General features: G+C 39.1%; 1 protein-coding gene across 4 annotated transcripts in view; it reads left to right on the top strand.

The window, feature by feature from the left end:
* The first annotated feature begins 5,952 nt into the window (after positions 1–5,952).
* The window catches only part of LOC124881650 (1-phosphatidylinositol 4,5-bisphosphate phosphodiesterase beta-4-like), a 105,039-nt gene continuing 91,621 nt past the window's right edge, over positions 5,953–19,370 (top strand). For 3 of the 4 annotated variants that reach the window (XM_047387326.1, XM_047387323.1, XM_047387324.1), the window contains exon 1: positions 5,953–6,265. The gene's annotated coding sequence lies outside the window, so the exon portion shown is untranslated. Of the gene's footprint in view, positions 6,266–6,673; positions 6,775–19,370 lie in introns of those variants that run through there. The other variant, XM_047387325.1, reaches the window with a different exon arrangement.

Below are 19,370 nucleotides of genomic sequence, written 5' to 3'. Positions count from 1 at the left end.
CATTGCAGTTTATGAGAATGCTGTTTTTAAGCCTTGAAACCATCATCACTTTTGCATTGGGTGTTTAGTTAGGCAGACGTCAAGGATTATTTACACACAAAATAAAGGTTAGAGGCATTGCGCCACTGATGATTTTCCTGTCTGAAACACATACTCAGAACAGAACATTTAATGTAACTGTTTAATCCAAAAGTAAATTTGTGTAAAAGGCAAAATAGTATAGTTGTTTAAGCAAATGCTACTTATTGATGACATTGACTCGGCTTTGCATGGTTTGTTCTCTGATCAGGGCTAAATCTCACACAGGAAGATCACCGGTGACACACCGTCTCAAACCTCCATTTACTATGTAAATAACCCTCAACGTCTGTGTAAATGTCCAATGCAAACCTGATGAAGTTGTCAAAATTCATAAAATAGCATTTCCTAAAAGCAATATGACATTTTTAAGATTTGAGTTGTTTAAAAATGACTGAAGTCCGCTATGGTCTTCACCCTTCTCTGACAAGCCATTACCTTTAGCCTCCAGGACCAAAATAATGTGTATTTATACACCTTATTTGTGTAAGTCAAGATGTCAAGAGTTATTTATTGCAGAAAAGATATAAACTGCTTACAACCTTATAACAAAACTTCACCTCAAAAATCCTGAACCATCCCTTTAAAATATTGTTGAGCATAAAATACTCACCCTCAGTCTTTGTAATGCAACAAAGATGAGATATTTCCGTTTGGAGCATATCTCCAACACATTAAAGTATGTGTGTGATAAAATAGTTGGGCCACATTTAAAGGAAGCAGGTCACTCATGAAACAGTAAGCAACCCAGTTATGGAGAGTTTGGTAGCACACATCTGAGGCAAGAGGACTCTGCATGGAGTGTGTCTATTTGTATGATCACATTCAAGGGCAGTGGAGAGCAGGAGGCAGCCTTGAAGACCTACGTTTTGTATCCACTCCTAGGTAACAATATCTTGCAAATAACCAGAAGAGGACTGAGTACCAGACCTCAGGAAAACTAAAAAACAATGCAGAAATGGCCCATTTCTGTTTCCGGGGACATTCTCAAATACATTTTTTTATGCAATACACAATCTTTACACATATAACAATGTAGACTAAAACACATTTTCATCGACAGCAAAAAGCAGCAAAGCTGCTTACTCGTGGTGTGAGAATTCTCCCCGTAGGTCTGCCTACACCTGCTGTTTGTGTCCTGGCGAGTGGGCAAATCTTTAACTGTGTCTATAACTGCATGATGCTGTTGTTTACTTGTTTTTCAGACATCATAAACACTATCTCCTTCTCAGTCACAGCTACTCAGTCAAATCCCAACAGGAGCTGAGGGCGAGCCCAGTCGCCCTTAGCAACCGCTGTGACCAGTCAGAGGCCTCTGTGCATGCCGGCAACTATAGGAAGTGCGCTAATTAACCCCAAGTTCAGGACGGGAGGAGAGCAGCTTTTTAATAAGATTCACTGAGTTACATAAACAGTGACGCCCCTCCATTGAACTCCATGGAATATTATGGCCCGTGTCTGTCCATCTGTTGCGGGGATGAAGAGGAGGAGGTGTCCTGTAACTGGGCTTTAATGAGGCACACCAGGGCAGCAGAAGAGGAGATGACTGCAGAGTGCTACTGGGCAGGTACACTAAGCAAACACACACACACACACACACACACACACACACACACAGAGGGAGGCACAGACATGTGAGTGGTGTACTTTCAGTCTTTGGTCCCTAAATACAATCTTTGCCTAAACCACCCTAATGTGAACTTAAACTAACCTTAATCCTAATGCCAAGAAGGCCAACACAAAAACCTAATCTTAATCTGATTTGGATTAAATTCTAACTGTAAATAAGGAAACGTTGTCTCTACAGGACTATTAAATGAAATAAAACCTAAAACAGTCACATTTTCCTTGCTCCAGAGTTTTTCTAACGTTGTTATAGTTACAGTTTAAAGTATACATTTATTTGGTTGTTTGTCTATTTCAAATCATATTGATCGTAGAGTGGGAGATGTTTAAAACCATCTTTGATTTTAAACTGTACGATTAGTTAATACTTGTCTAAGTTTATTATTTAAACTGCTTAAAAACTGTTTAACAGTGGTTTCTAAAACTCTAAAAGAAGACACCAGTGATGTAATTTCTATTGCCTCTGGCTGAGTGTGAAGACTGGTTTTGTTGTAAAGAGAGATTCTGTGTTACAAACAGCAGGGATGGATCTTAAAGTAGGGACAGATCCTGTCAAGTTCTCATAAACTCATCATGTGCCTACATGTCATATTATTTTACAATTTGCAATGGCTTAGCTAATTTTTAGGGTGGACTCATAGCAACATAGAGCTGGAATGAATTTTTAATATAAGATATTGGATGCATAAGTTTGAAAGTATTGTGTATTTTTTCTCTAATCCACACACAAATAATTAAACATGCCAGCTCAAACATTCAATTTCATAAAACTTTGGCTATTCATTTATAGCTAATCCGCAGGTAAAATGTGTTCTCACATACACAGACATGTTCATAAGATGCAGCATGCATGTAAAGGTGTGGAGCATTGGACAACATAGTTGATAGATAAAAAGGCAGGGATAAAGATCCATAGGAGTAGATAGAAGAATATTACATATATACACAATAAATATTCAAATACTATCCAAAATATAAGATTTGGATAAATCTCCATAGGCAACTCTCAGATAACCAAACACCTTTTTGTTGCCATCAAAAAGGTGCTGACATGATTCTGTCTAATTGGCTGCTCTTTCGGTTTTCTGGAATGGACCTTGCTTTTCATCCATCCATCCATCCATCCATCCATCCATCCATCCATCCATCCATCCATCCATCGTCTTCCACTTATCCGGGGTCAGGTCGCGGGGGCAACAGCCTAAGCAGAGAGACCCAGACACACCTCTCCCCAGCCAGTTGGGCCAGCTCCAATGAGAGCTGTAGATCACGAGTTGATGAAGCCAATAGGACCACATCATCCGCAAAAAGCAAAGACGCAATTCTACAGCCACCAAAACAGATCCCCTCAACACTTTGGTTGCGCTTAGAAATTCTGTCCATAAAAGTTGTGAACAGAATCTATGACAAAGGGCAACCTTGCCGGAGTCCAACCCTCCCCGGAAACAAGTTCGACTTACTGCCGGAAATGCGGACCAAGCACCGCATTGCTTTTTTATCATTGTTTTTAAATTTTCAAAGGGGTTAAAGCCATTCTTATACCTTCATATTAGTCAGCTGTATCAATTCAAAACTAGTTTTGATGTGTGTTTGGGATAATTGTCCCACTGGAACACTAAGTTAACCACTAATCTGGTGGTTGATTTAAGGTGATGTTGGCGAATTTGGATGCTATCCTAATTCAAGATTCTACCAACTCTCTGCACTACACCAGCGCCATTGGTAGCAAAACAGCCCCTGAGCAAAATGCTACCACCACCATGCTGGAGATTTGGTACGGAATTCTTTTTTTTAAAAGCCTCGCCTTGACTCATCCAAACATACATCTTCCCAGCGTGGCCAAACAGCTCAATCTAGGTCTTATCTGACCATATATTTTTCTTCAGAAGGCACTGGGCTAGTCAGCGTGGGCAGCTACAAATGAAATGTTTAAAGTTATAAGATTTGGTGAATAAGCTTCTATTTTGGCTGGCATTCTCAGTCCCTGTCAATGTAAAACTCACTTCATTGTGGACTGGGACACTGGCGTTCTTGCATCTTCCTTTCACCTGAGTGTAATGGATTGGGTTATATGGTTGAAGTTTGGACTCCGCTTGGTGTTCGAACAGGACAATAATCCCAAGCACTAATCAAAATTGGTCATGGAAGTCTAACGTTAAGCTTTTAGATTTGCATTTCTAAATCCCCAACTTAAACACTATTAAAAATATATACAGGTACATCTAAAAAAAAATTTATATTGCATAAAAGTGCAATATCTTTTGCCAGAGGAAAATACAGTACTTCAAGCTTTTATTCCTTGTAATTTTGATGATAATGGCTCACATGTAATAAAAACCCAAAATTGGGTGTCTCAGAAAATTAGAATATCACATTAGACCATTCAGAAAATGATGTTTTAAGCACAAATGTCAGGCTTCTGAAAAGTATGCCCACTTCTATGCACTCTATACTTGGTTGGAACTACTCTTGCATGAATTACTCCATCATTGGTGGCATAGAAGCAATCAGCATGTGGCACTGCATAGATGGAATAGAAGCCCAGATTGCTTTGATAGCTGCCTTCAGGTCATGTGGGTCTGGTGTCTCTCATCTTCCTTTTGACAACAGCCCATAGATTTTATATGGAGTTCAAGTCAGGGGAGTTTGCTGGTCAATCAAGAACAGGAACACCATGGTCATTGAACCAGCTTTGGCAGTGTGGGCAGGTGCCAAGTCCTGCTGGAAAATAAAATTAGCATCTCCATACAGCTTGTTAACAGAGAGAAGCATGAAGTAACTTAGAATTTTCAGGTAGATGGCTGCATTGACTGAAACTCATGAGAAATAGGACATTTGTAGTCCGGTTCTAATACTCTTGATGGACCGCCTCCAGCCTCAGTCCACTCCTTGTGAAGCTCCTCCAAATTCTTTAATGGATTTTGCTTGACACTCCTCTCAAGGCTGCAGTTCTCCTTGTTGCTGGTACACATTTTCCTACCACAATTCTTCCTTCCACTCAATTTTCTGTTAATATGGTTGAATACAGAACTCTGTAAACACCCAGCCTCTTCAGCAATGACCTTTTGTGGCTTACCCTCCTTGTGAAGGGTGTCCTCTAGACATCTCTCAAGTCAGCAATCTTGCCAATGATTGTGTAGCCTATGAGCCAGAGTGAGAGACTGTTCAAAGGCCCAGGAAACTTTTGCAGGAGTCAGTCAGTCATTTTCTACTGCTTATTCCATAGTGGGTCACAGGGGAGCTGGTGCCTATCTCCAGCAGTCTATGGGTGAGAGGCAGGGCACACCATGGACAGATTGCCAGTCCATCACAGGGCAACACACAAACAACCATGCACACTCATTCATACACCTACGGTCAATTTAGAGAGACCAATTAACCTAACAGGCATGTCTTTGGACTGTGGGAGGAAGCCAGAGTACCTGGTGAGAACCCACGCATGCACGGGGAGAACATGCAAACTCTATGCAGAAAGACCCCTGGCTGGGAATTGAACCCAGGACCTTCTTGCTGCAAGGCAACAGTGCTACCAACTGTGCCACCGTGCAGCCCACCTTTGCAGGTGTTTTGAGTTAATTAGCTGTTTAGGATTTGACACCATGAGTAATGAACTTTTTCAGTTTTCTGAGACACTGGATTTTGGGTTTTCAAAGGCTTGGAATATTTCATTCTGTGTAATGATTCAATGTAATTTATTAGTTTTACTTTCTGAGATGAAAAAAATTGCACTTTTATGCAATATTCAAATTTTTTTAGATGTACCTGTATATCCTTTCTGGCCAGGAGCACTTTAGGATCACCCAGAATGAGCTGGAGATTGAGGCTGGATAGAGGGATGTTTCCCTTCTAAACATATCCCCTCCGCCTAATCTTGTATAAGTGAAAGACAATGGAAGAATTGGATTTATTAAGTCTAACCGTTAGGGGAAAGAGTTTTATTTTTCAGTTTTGTATTTTTACTAGGATGGGCTTAAGGGGGATCAGAATTTTTGTCTGGAAAGTATGGAATTGTGTTCTGAAAATGTGAAGGAACAAAAGTTTGCATTAGTATAACATTTCAAAGGGTGTGAAAGCAAAAATAATAGTTTATTGATAAATATTGATCTGTGGTGTATACAGTTAGTTTGTAGGGTGGCGCGTTACTGACGAGAGTCAGGGAGGAGAGTCAGGGAGGAGGCACTGTTTGTCTTTTATCAGCGCATGGAAGCTACGGTAGTCAGCTGTTAGAAACAGGGGGAGGATCTGGATGTGGCTCTGCTGGATGACTCACTCTTCTGTCAAACAGAGGAGCACTCATTCAGTCTCTGTCGGCGCTGGGTGCAAGAGGGAAGCGCTGCCTATCAGAAGAGGCTCCCCTAATCAAAGCGTTCTCCACTGGAGGGCGAGTGTTACAAGAGCACCGGGACGCTCCGGCAGGGTGGAGAGACGGGATAGAGCAGCAGCTGGAGGACACACTGGGAGCCAGACATAGAGAGGGAGAGAGAAATCCCCAGCAGGACTCTGCCAAACATTATCTCTGTCCGCCGTCGGATTAAAGCCTCCTCTCTACCGCCGAAATCACGTAAGTAACAAATGAGGCTTTCGGAAATGTCTTTTGTAGCTGTTATTATAACATTTGGAGTTATGGTGTCGTTTTCTTCGTTAAACTGTTGAATTTAAATACATGACGAATGATGTAGCCTTCGTTTGAACTCCATCACTCGGGCTTTAAGAGGCTCCCTCCAAATCCTGCTCTCCTCATTCAGACACCACTCATCCTCTGCATAACTCTGTGACACACACCGCTGGAGACCGTAGCGTCGCACAGCTAGCTAGTCAGACGCACTAAAATGGGCATTTAGCTGGGAGATATCGCACCAAGTCTGCTAATGCTGGGCGGGATTGGCTCCTCTTCCAGGTAAATGTGACGGACAGCTGCTGCGGCTTGAAACTGCAATAAAGCGCAGAGGTTTATTGCAGTTTCCAGAGCCTGGGAGGCTAGCCAGAGATGCTAGCTGTAGCGGGACAGAGCAGAGGGATGACAAGCACAGTGCACTCAGGCAGGGGCAACTAATGGACATCCAGAGCCGGGTACTTCTTGCATTTACACGCATGCTTTACTGTGCTTACTGTCAGTCGACCCGTTAGATTTATGATGAAATGATAATATAATCTGCAGAAAATGTCCCAAGACTGCTTAATAAATCAGTACTCTGCAGCTGCTGGGCATCCATCCCACCAGGCTGCATGCTGTTAACCGCTGCTGCAGCTACAAGGGAGAGAGAAGTTTCTTATTTTATATTGAATACATGCTGGTGTATAATTATAGGTTGTGTTTAATCAGAGAGCTGTTGTTGTGGAATGATAAGTTGGAGGCAGAACAGGTTAACAGGCTACACATGTCTTAACAACATGCGTTCAGATTCTCCTAAAAAGGTTTATGGGTTAAAGTGAAATCTTGCTATATTTTGCAGCTTATTTTCAGACCAATTTCCAGATGACATGTTCTAATGTCAAACCTTTGGGCTGTAGGTATGATGATTGAGGGAAGATACCATTTACACAAAATCTTTAAACAAAAATGTATAACCTGATCCAGCTGCTTTTTATTGAAACAGAAAATAATGTGATAGATATTAGTGAGAAAAATTTTATTGATAGCATATATTTATTGTTTTTTTTTTTTTGTACATCCACATCAGCAACAAATTAGTATTCTTCCAGTTTTTGAGGTGCAGTGTTATCCTTTTTATTATTCTGCTCCTAATGGAGTAAGACTGGGGCTATAACAAGCTGATATTAGCTGATTAACTAGTTGGGCTATCTGCCTGCAGTCGGCTGCTTAACAGACACGTAGCTCATAGCCAGCTTTAGTTTTAAAGCATCACTCACCACAATAAAACTGATTAGTGTTGCTCCTTTAGTTTCCAAGTCACGACTTTTCATAGATTTTGTAAGCATAATTATTTCCAAATGGCTGAATTGTTTTGTTTTTGGTGAGCGAAGGAAAAGTGTTGGGGGCTTCTTTTTTTCTTCTTTTGCTATCTGACAGTCATTGCACAGAAACAGGTGGTGGAGGAGCAGCTCTGTGTTCTATGCTCCATCCTCTGGCATCAGATTAAAAGGACTTTAAACTGTAGAAACAATGCAATGGAAAATTTCAGCTGTTTATATATTTTTAAAACCTTTGTATACTATGGCTGGACAATATCGTCATCGCAGTGTGTGCAATATTCTTATCACAAAGGACTTTGTGGAGTGCAATAGTGGTTGGCCAATATATCCCACGTATTATGAACTTGCTTTTATTTACTGTAATGATATTCAGGATAGAGTTCAGGCTGTCCGGGCCTTTTTTATGAAAGTCTGACAGCCTAGGTTCTGATCTTTTTATTTTTCCACCAGTGACAATGAAACGGAAAAATGGGCTGCAGGTTTTTTTTTTTTCAGCTTCGTATATAGACATAGTTTTGAATCCAAGAAGATAAATTCCAGTTATGCATCAGACCACATGCCTTTAATGTTTATCTTTTATTCTTTTTCTGTGTATCCATGAGCATTAATTAAATGATTAGAACTCATCTTTAATTGTTTCAGGTATCAGCCTGTAGCATCTTCAGTTAGGGGAAGATATATCTGGTTTATTTTGATGCAAGAGCCCTAGTCACCACTGTTTAATTTACAAAGAGCCGGAAAACAGGATTCTTCTTTCAAAACAAGCTTCTTCACATGCATGCTCAAGGTACAGCCCTATTTACACAGGAATAAGTAGCAGTAACTCCATTTGTCTATTTGCTCTGCAACTAGAGCATACTGCGTCATTTTCACCTGGCTTGGCAGCTCCTAAAATTAACTGATGAATAAGCGCAGAGGGCACCTAAAGGACTACTCCACAGGTTCTGTCCAACTTGCTGTGTCCACCTATTTATTTTAGGAGCCATAAGCCATATTTGCAGAGGAACCCGATTCTCTGCTCTTAAACTGCTGCTCACAGGTGCGTTACGGAGCGTCGTAAATGTCTTTTTCGGCAACAAGCTTTTAATCAAGTGGCCTTTTATAGTAAAACTGAAAACGGTCTTCCTCTTGCCTACAGAACCGTGTGTGTCCTCCTCTACCTGTGGAAGTCTGGGATGATTGTGTGAAGACAAACAAATTGTTCTCAGAGATATTGACTTTGGTGATTACAGAGGCAAACATTACGCTCTCACACACAATACCAATCCTTTACCTGTGGTTTAAAGCCAGACTAGGAGGCATTCTGATTAATAGAGGTGGATTAAAAAGCTTAAAAGTTAGCTGAGGGCATTCATGTGTTTTTATTATTTTCTTACTTTTCTTATTTTAGCATTGCAATTGTTTTATATTATTTATATATATAGTCAGTCAGTCATTTTTCTACTGCTTATTCCATAGTGGGTCACGGGGGAGCTGGTGCCTATCTCCAGCAGTCTATGGGCGAGAGGCAGGGTACACCCTGGACAGATCGCCAGTCCATTGCAGGGCAACACACAAACAACCATGCACACACTCATACACCTAAGGTCAATTTAGAGTGACCAATTAACCTAACAGGCATGTCTTTGGACTGTGGGAGGAAGCCAGAGTACCCGGTGAGAACCCACGCATGCACAGGGAGAACATGCAAACTCCATGCAGACAGACCCCAGGCTGGGAATTGAACCCAGGACCTTCTTGCTGCAAGGCAACAGTGCTACCAACTGCGCCACCGTGCAGCCCATATATATATATAATTAACCTAACAGACATGTCTTTGGACTGTGGGAGGAAGCCGGAGTACCCGGTGAGAACCCACGCATGCACGGGGAGAACATTCAAACTCCATGCAGAAAGACCCCAGGCCGGGAATCGAACCCAGGACCTTCTCTATATATATATATATATATTATATATATATATATACACACACACACACACCTTTGAGAAGGATTTTAACGCACAATACATCCTGTCCTGTGTGTTTTGGGTTTAATATAGTACTTTAAGTATAGTGTCAAGATTTAATGTATATCCTGCTGCTTTTTTTTTTTTTTTCTCATTTACTCATTTGGATAGAGATACACCAATCAGAGTTTTATATCATTTTTCCAATCTCTGATTTTTGATCTGCCAATTCCAACTCCTAGCCAACTCTAATTTCTGTTTAGGAACTATAATATGAAAATATGGAGCGACAGCATTCAGGCTTTTTTCTAGTCTTGCTGTGAGCGCTGATTAATTATTTATATTATGAGCAGAGTTGACATCACATTGTGGGTATAAGAGAGCAGTCGCAGCAAGACGGAGTTTTAATATTTCGAAATGATGATGAAGCTGACTTATTAACCAGGCTTTAGCATCTTATGTTAGCAAGTAGCATTATTAACACCGCTAGCCTTACTAAAACAGAAGTCTGTGCTTATTGCTCAGAGAATGTAGATTTGTTACTTTAACTGTGAGATTTCCAAAAGGCAGAAAACATTTTCAAAATAAGCATGTTAGGCAGACAGAGGTTAAAAACTCATATTGTTGCACTCCATTCAGCCTTCCTGTTATCTGCGTATAACTTCTTACATCTCTTATTTCTCGGACCTTTTTTTTAATAACAACTCACTCAGTGGAGTAGCTAACTTTGAGTCTTCTCTCAGTAACAGCTTCCACACTGTTTTCTCCAAGACCAATTAAACTTTGAAATTAAAGACCTATTTCTCTGTGCATCTCTAGATTTAGGTATTATTTAGTTATTGCTTGCATTCTAAGATATTTGTTTTAGCAACACTATATGTAAGCAGACAGCTTTTGGTCAATTTAAGTGTTGCCCCTGTTTCTAATTCTTGTCAATTTCCTTCTGACTAATGCGATTACAGATATTTATCTTGCAGCTGAGTAATAACCCCAGCACATCAGAGTACAAATTTATCAAACTGGAGTGCAACAAAGTAGGTAGTGATGCAATCTAACCTAATTTACAGCGGTACAGATTGAACAATTATTGCAGTTTGTTTGTTTCCATCTCCATTGAGCCAATCATATCAACAATACTTATTGTCTGAGGTGCTGTGGCCCAAACAATGCAGCCTATGTCAGGGCTTACTGATAAAAAGAAAGTGGGGATAGAAGAACAAGGAAACATTTTAAAATGTATTATTATTTAAAAAAATATTTGAGAGATTATACGATAAAATGGGTTTCAGGCGTATGTTCTGTAAAAGAAAATGAATAATTTTTCCTGTGGTTATGCTGTGGTGAGCTTGCCAACATTTTATTGATTTGCTTGGCTGGAGATTTTTCTACTGGTGGCACTTAAATTGAATTCCACTTCATGGCAGTTTACTTTATGCTCCATTGCTCATTTCCTCTCCTTGTTTTCATATTGCACGGCTTATTTTATGACTTGGAACGCTCAGTCGGAACAGGCTCAGCTTTAACAACTTGTAGTAGTTCATTTACATTTTCATCCTATGTAGTTTTATCACATCCTGCTTTCCTAATTTGCATTTTTATGAATGCTTTTAAAATACATATAAATGTAAAAATTCTAATGCAAATGCATTTTACATGTAAATGCAGTTTACATGTACTTGCCATACAAATGAATGTTGTGTTATGTTTGGCTTTTAAAGCTGCATGCAAATCTGGGTGGAATTTTTGCACAAAATCCCACAATTGAGTTATTTTTCTTTTTTTCTTGTGAACAATAATTGGGTGCACTGGCTAGAATTTATTTTGAGTTTCTGTTAAAACTATATATACAGGCCCTTTTAAGGCTATATATATATATATATATATATATATATATATATATATATATAATATATATATATATATATATATACATTAACCCCCATTAATATTTGGCTAAATGTCATAGAAACCACATGCTTTTCTAGGCATCTATAACCTTTAGCATGATTCTGGCTGGACTGTTCTTAGCAGAATTGGCAGGGTTCGTTTACGTTGGTTAGTTTTCTGCATAGTCCACAGATTTTTAACAGGATTGAGGTTAGGGCTTCTGGAAGATCATTTCAGAAGCCTCAGCTTAACTGTCTTAACCTATACCGAAGCCTGTTTTATATGTTTTGGGATCCTTTAGACCCATTGTATATAAGTTTCATCCATCCATTAAGGATGGAAAGTAAAGATAAGGAAATTGGTTGGGATGTATGTGATGAACTCAAACACCAGAGTCACTGTCAAGAGTGGTGCAAATTTGAGAAGAACTTAGACCAAGAGAGCGCTGACCTAGAAAGAAACTCAAGATTTTAAATTTAGACCCTTTCGATGAAATTTGTAGCTACTCACATGGATGAAAAAAATGTCTTTAAAGAAAAGCTTTATATCAAGTTACGGCACCTGAGATCACTGTACCAACTGTCACGCATGATGGTGGCAGCATCATGCTGTGGTGTGTTTTGCTGCAGCAGCAGCTTTTGCTCAAATCAGGCCAAATGGTTGAAACGTTGGTGTCCCAACAGAACAATGACCCTAAACGCACATCAAAACCGGTTTTAGAATGGCCAGAGCAGGCTAAGATTAGGCTTATGAAATGGCCTGACCTAAAACCTCTATAAATGTATGGATTACACTTTAAAGCTGGGTCTGCACCAGCAAATGTTAAATTGCTTTTCTAGTAAGGAGTGCCATAATCATGGAAGGGATTTAGTTTTTATCATGGAGTGAAAAGTATAAATATAAATATTGGTTCCAGTCCATTATAAGTGTGAAACTCTCAGCATATTGTATACTGGCAGAAGTCCAGTATAAAGCATCCTCAGTTTGTTTTTTTCTGAGCTGAAGCTTGAATGATTTGCCAGTCGTCCTTATGGATGTTTTACCACCTTGCCAAAGGATCTGTGGAAGTGGAAGCTCCGACAGCCAGATGGAGTAAAAGGCCAGCAGACGGGCAGCCTGGCACACCAGCTGACATACTTAGTGTTGGAGTAAGATGTTAAAAACATGTTGAATTACAGCCCTCGAGTCTGTTGTGTGTGCCCTTTGTATTTTCTGTTACAAGGGATAACACCAGGATGTTATGGGGACATCTATCATTGGATAGTGAGGTTGTAGGCCTTTGCCAAATAAGTCCAGATTTATGTTAATGCGGTTTGTGAAACTCTCTGTGGCTCTTACAGTGTGTCCTTTTTTTTTGGTCTATTGCAAGCTGAGGTATGAGCCTCTCTCACTGAAAAATATTGATGTTGAACTGGCGAGTTCTTGTATTACTTCCCCTTAGCCCTGGTTAGGGCTTCAAGCTATCTGGTAACAATTGATTAAAGGGCTCCTTTCCCAGAAAACTACTTCTGCAGCATTAGTTTCTTCTATTCTGGCTCACATGGCTTACTATGGAACCCAGTCTGTATCACTCATCAGCTAATTAAAACATATGTATAATGTACATGAAACATACAGCTTCATCTCTTCTGTATCACTATAGTTATCAGTAATATAATTTGCTTAATATATACGATCTTACCTTACTACACAAATGTTTATGCTTTTTTGCGTTTGAGCATTAAACATTGCAAACCAGTTGCTGCTGACAACACGCAGTTTACCACATTTGCGCTGAATGATGGAAGCAACAAAGCAAATTTTTCACCGTCTCATTCATGTGAGTGTGATGTGCAGCATTTGCTGATCTACTGCCAGACATTACTCACTGATAAGTAGGTTGCATGAGGGCTGTTGCTGCTGTATGCCTCTGTATGCTCCCCTGTGCCAAGCTCAGTGTGCTGAAGTTGAGATGTGATAGTGCTCCATAATGTGTCTGGAATTAATGATATAATCTACATTAATGTTGTGTAGCATGAATGCTATTTCTGATTGGTGCACGCTTTGAGTGTTTATTTATTCAAAGCAGGGAATGAAATTGTATTGGGTTCATGCAAGGGACCCATTACTATAATGAGACAATGAATAAGGGAAACACTGTTGTTGGAAAAAAACTAAACACACTTCTATTTTAAAACATTTAAAGAATTGATTAAAAGAAAAAGTTTCTCGTCTGGAGGTAGCTGATAGATTAGGTAGTATTTCCCTCCTGATCACACAGGGTTATGTTTATAGAAGGTGAAACTCTGCCCTGAGGGTGAGTAAATAAAGGAAAATAAAATGATCATTTAAGTCTTTTTCAGGTATCTCTCATAAACGTTCCCAGTTTTTGTTTTTGGTTGTCTATTAAACATCGTCTTAGACAAGCTGTTGCAGATGAGGTGGATATTTGAACCCACCGTGGACCACCAAGTGTTTAATGCAGCTCTATGTTGGACCTTATGAATGTACAGGTAAGGCTTTTTAAAGGTGTTTCTTCCTTACAACAAGCAAAAGGAAACTACAGGAGCAGTCCTCTTCTCCAGCAGCTATTAGCTACCTAGCGGCTATTGCTAATGCAATCTAAGTTAACATTTAGCTTGATGCTTGGGTTGTCTGCTTCACGTTTTACCACTTTGTCAGAAGTAGTGGACTGCAGGCATTGTATTGGATTATTTTTGGCAAGGGAGCCAAAACAATAACATGACTGTTCATGCCTCCGCTTCCTAGCGTCAGTATAGCAAACCTCAATAACAACCTAAACCACACAGTCTATGAAGCGCACTGAACTCTGTGTTCTTTAAATCTAAATAAAACCACTTACCATATTCTGTCTGCTCATAAAAACACAAAAGTCTGAAATTTCATTAAAAGACAATCGGGTCCAATTTATATCCGATTATACTGAATGCAAATCGCTCCAAATTCAATAAATTTCTATTTTGTGTTCTATTGTGCCGATTGGGTTACACAATACACTTGTCTTTTTCAACCATGATAAATAACATGGCATTCATGTATCAGAGTTGAGTCATTGCTGTTCATTTGATTTCCCTGTGTTTCTACTAGGGAAGGCAAGTGGGGGGGTCTTTTACAGTGAACTGCTTTTCAGTGTGGATAGCGAGGTCCTTTGCGCTGTCTGTTACAGGGAGGCAAATCCTGGTTAACCTTTATCCCCAGTATAAACTTTTACCAATATGTTTTAGTTAATGGTTTACAAAAGCAACTCTCAACAAATGGGTTGTTACCCTTAATTCAAAAGAACTCGGAGATTCAGCAGTTTTCAGGAAGTTTGTTCCAGATTAGCGGAGCGTAGGAGCTAAGTGATGCTTCTTCATGTTTGGTTCTGGTTCTGAGGATTCAGGGTAGATTTGACCCAGAAGACCTGAGTGGTCTGGAGGGTTGATACAACAGGTTGCCAGTCCTTTTAATTGTTTTGCATACTGTACAACGACCTGAAATGGGGGTCCCTGGATGCTTAATCTCAGAACATAGGTTTTCTGATAACTCATGTTTTACTAATTAAGTCACCTAAAGATGCACCAATTAATTGGGCAGAGGTCGGTTTCTGCAAGTTTTCTCTTGATCTGCTTTTTCATGCCTTTTAGTCCTTAAAAAAACCATATTTAGTAAAAATCAGTATCAGCCATTAAAAGCCTGATTGGTGCATCTCTAGAATCAACTAACAAGGGAAAGATTGCCTGAGTGACAGTGTTAGTTTCTTTAACCAGCTCTTTACCTCAACATGACAACAGTTGTTCAACCTGGGTCCATCTCAACACTTCTGCAATGTAGCTCTCTTGAAGACAAATGTTTGACAAGAGCAGCACATTTTTGTGCAGCATAATAATTTAAAAATGATTTGTTCTTGTAGAATTGAAGTAAAGACTGACATAGAATAAATTTACCATCAGAATTAAGCAGAAAATGGGTGTGGATGTCCAACATTAGTTGAAAAAACATTAATCAAAAACTTTCTTTGGAGCGTTAAAATGTTGTTAAAATCTAATGACACTTTAGGATAGAGAAATCAAATGTTCAGAGAAGAGAATTGCTCTGTTTTCCCTTGATTGTCACTGACAAGACATTTGCTAGACAAATACTTAAAAGACGTCTTTCCAAATCCTTCAATGCATCTAAACTACAATGTATCTTAATTTTCATTCTATTAACAAATCAACCAACAGTATCTACTTTAATGTACTTTTTGACTTTAATAAAAATCAGATAAAGCTGAGGCACGCTTTTATGCATAAATAGGGAGAACCTGATAATTCCTTCATATTCTGTTATAAAAAAAAACTACTCTATCAATAAGCCTCCTGAACATCTTTTTTCTTTTATTCGTTAAATTCCATAGAAAAAATATCAGCATCTGCAATAGTGAAGGTCAGTCTTTCATATAAAAGCTTTAGGACCTTCTGGACGGTTAAGATGCCAGTGCTATCAGCAGCAGCTGCAGTGTTGCATCAGTGTTGGCTGGACCTGCCACAGAGTCAACACAGCTAATCTTGCACTGCAAATATTTGCATAGATCCAACACCCTGGAACTCTGTCCCACCAGCAGATAAATTTCCAGGCCTTGACATTGGCAGAAAATGTGTTTGTGAGTGTCACTCAAGGGTGCAACCATGCAGATGACAAACAGTTGGACCAAGAATGTGACTCTTATTAAGCAGCTTGTTATCTAAGCCCATTGAAAAAACAAAAGATTAGTGTTATTTATACATCACATACATTTATAAAAGTGTTATATCAAGAGTAATTAATTAATTATTTTAGCTTTAATTCTCTCCTTCGTAGTACAGGGAGAAATATACTACATTCAGCAATGCCTATTTAAGCTGTTGTAACATCAGGTTTCGTTTTTTTCTATGCTAAGAAATATCAAGCATAACTAACGGGGTCATTTGGCTTGTGAACCCAAACTGACAAGTATCTAAGCTACGAACACTGTAATCTTGGATGTTTAGTTCCACTGGTCCGTGACACAGCTAAAAGGTTGTTTCACCCCCTGCTCTTTGCACCAATAACCCACTCCATTTGGCTCCACTTACCAGCCTCTGCATCAAATCCATAATCAACCCTGACTAGTTCAGATTTTGTAGATTATAAGATATGCAGCATCACTTTTTGCCACTCAGAAACAGAGAGAGAGATCAATAGTGGGAGCCTGTGGCTGCAAGGGGAATACAATGACAGGGAACTGTTTGCAGACCCTTAGCCTGCAGCAGATTTGGGAAGAAAAAGGGGAAGAGAGAGGGAGCTGGCAAATGAAAGCAGCGTGGACAGAAATGGAGGGAAATGCTCACAGTTAAGCCAACAGATGGAAGCCACAGTCATCAAATTAATATTTACTTCTTGCAAAACACTGGCACTGGTAGTTCAGCTGAGTCACCAGTCGCTGCTGAAGTACCCTGGTGTAACTGAAAAAGGCTTTGAGGAGTAAAAACAACGCTTTGGTAATAAAAGTCAGAACTAGACTACACGTGCAGGTCTAAAAATACGCCAGAACTCCTCCCTTGCCTCTTGCTAAATGCACACACTCTTGCAGTGTGCACATTCACTTTACCCGTGGCTCAATCCACTTTGGGATTACATGTGAACGTAATTTGCACTTCCAATTAAACTGTTGACCTTCGCTCCAGAATGCAAAACTTGACTTTGTACCTTCCTCTCCTGGATAGCTATTATTATACTGAAAGACATATAAATACAGGTTTTACAAAACACTGGTGAGGATTATTGAAGTCAGCAGATTTACAGGATTTTTTTTTTTACTTTGTCCAAATTTAAAGTTAGGAAGTAAGAGATATTTTTTTGTTAAATCAATGAATATGGTTATTGTATGAACGCCCTATTCAGATTATAAGAGAGAGCCCCATTAAAAAATAAGCATAGACGAGGAAAACATAATACATTAGGTTGGCAGGAGTTAACCCAAAGCGTCCAGCCAAGCCTCCAACTCAGCTCCAACACATGACTAGCTGGCCAGATCAGATGACTAGATAAACAGCAGGAATGTTTCTTCTTCCTCTTTCTGCAGCATTGTTCCCATCTGTTTGGAAAAGCAGAGGGAGATGGTTTGTGTCTTTGTGAAGCTGCATTGATTATGCCTTGGTGTTTAAAGGCTGGATGGGTTACAGCTAGGGAAGAGGGTAGGGGGATCCAGGGCCCTGGATACAGTTTTAGTTGCTAAAATGAGCGTGTCAAAGTTATATCTCCTTAAAACAAAGTAACATGAGTCTGTGCATGTTTGTCAGAGCAGTATTTGTAATTGGCCAACTACTGTACAAGACTGCAATTATGCAATTCAGCTATGTTAAAATGATGAGTACAATGCATTGTTCACTTTTCTTTCAGTTATTTTCCCAATGCAGAATCTAATAACCCTGAGGGAGTTCCTGGGTCTATGCAGAAATCTGTGGGTGGAATGTCCTTGAGTATTTACAGTGGATTTAATTTATGATCTTATTTGTTTTATCTCTTGAAAGACAAAGCGGGTTTTAATGTTGTTTTTGTCAGGGGTTCTTTAATGTTTACACTTCATAAAATAAAAATTGCACACAGAGAAACCAACAAATGCTAGGAGAGAATAAACATGCAGAATAACCAGCCAAACGGTGTCCACCCATGTACCGCTGCCTGATATTTGTCATAGGGCCCCTTACATATTTCGCAAAACCTCTTGCATGTCGATAAACACTCTGCTTGGCTTCTCATTGAAATCCATTAGATGGCTATCATAACAGACTGTGGGAGTAAGATGAAGTTTAGAAAAGTGTCACAGTCTAAGTACATCATAAGGGGAATGCTTTAAATCTTCTTCTGGTAAATGCTGGAGGACATTTTTCCTACAGTGATATAATATCCCATAAAAATTACATATACTGGTATAGTACGTCATGTTTATAATCAGAATTTAGGATATTAACAATAATTACCCCAAACTATCTCCTTTTAAAACTCAACCCCCAAATTACTTTTTTGTATTTTGTTTTTATTTTTTGTGGGGATTGAATAAATATTAGAGATTAATCAAAAATTGGTTGGCTGAACTTCAATTGATTGTCCCTGTTTGGTGACCAACTGGTTGGAAAGTCGAATGTTCAATCTCTTTCCAACCAGTAAACACCATTAAAGGGTTACGGTAATAATTGTCTTCGGTGTGGTTGTTGTGAATGAAGGAAGTTTCTGCATCAATAAGGTGTTTAAAAACAAGTAAGGCATAAGCACAGACATAAAAACAGCTTTTTAAAGTCAAAATGAGTTTTCTAAACCTGTCAAGAAATGTTTGCGGTACTTTCAGGCTGCAAGAGAGCGTGAGGTTCAGCAGATAACAAGAAGGCTTAACGGAATACGGCAAAGTTGCTCTGTTTTAAGCTATTGAGAATTCAGCTTCTGTCTGTCATGGATAGTGCGGATTGTGAAACATTTTTAGCTTTTTTAAATCTTCACATTTGGGTATGGATCTACATTCTTTATTGAATGCATACAGAAACTGCTGTTTTAGTAATCCAATATGTTAGACAGTTTAAAATGTAAACGCCATAATCACGAATATCCGCTTATAATATACAGGTCCTTCTCAAAATATTAGCATATTGTGATAAAGTTCATTATTTTCCATAATGTAATGATGAAAATTTAACATTCATATATTTTAGATTCATTGCACACTAACTGAAATATTTCAGGTCTTTTATTGTCTTAATACGGATGATTGTGGCATACAGCTCATGAAAACCTAAAATTCCTATCTCACAAAATTAGCATATTTCATCCGACCAATAAAAGAAAAGTGTTTTTAATACAAAAAACGTCAACCTTCAAATAATCATGTACAGTTATGCACTCAATACTTGGTCGGGAATCCTTTG

Source organism: Girardinichthys multiradiatus, chromosome 15 (genome assembly GCF_021462225.1).
Source record: "Girardinichthys multiradiatus isolate DD_20200921_A chromosome 15, DD_fGirMul_XY1, whole genome shotgun sequence".
NCBI lineage: Eukaryota > Metazoa > Chordata > Actinopteri > Cyprinodontiformes > Goodeidae > Girardinichthys > Girardinichthys multiradiatus.
The sequence above is the reverse complement of the archived record's forward strand: the minus strand, read 5'-3'. Positions and strand labels throughout refer to the sequence as shown.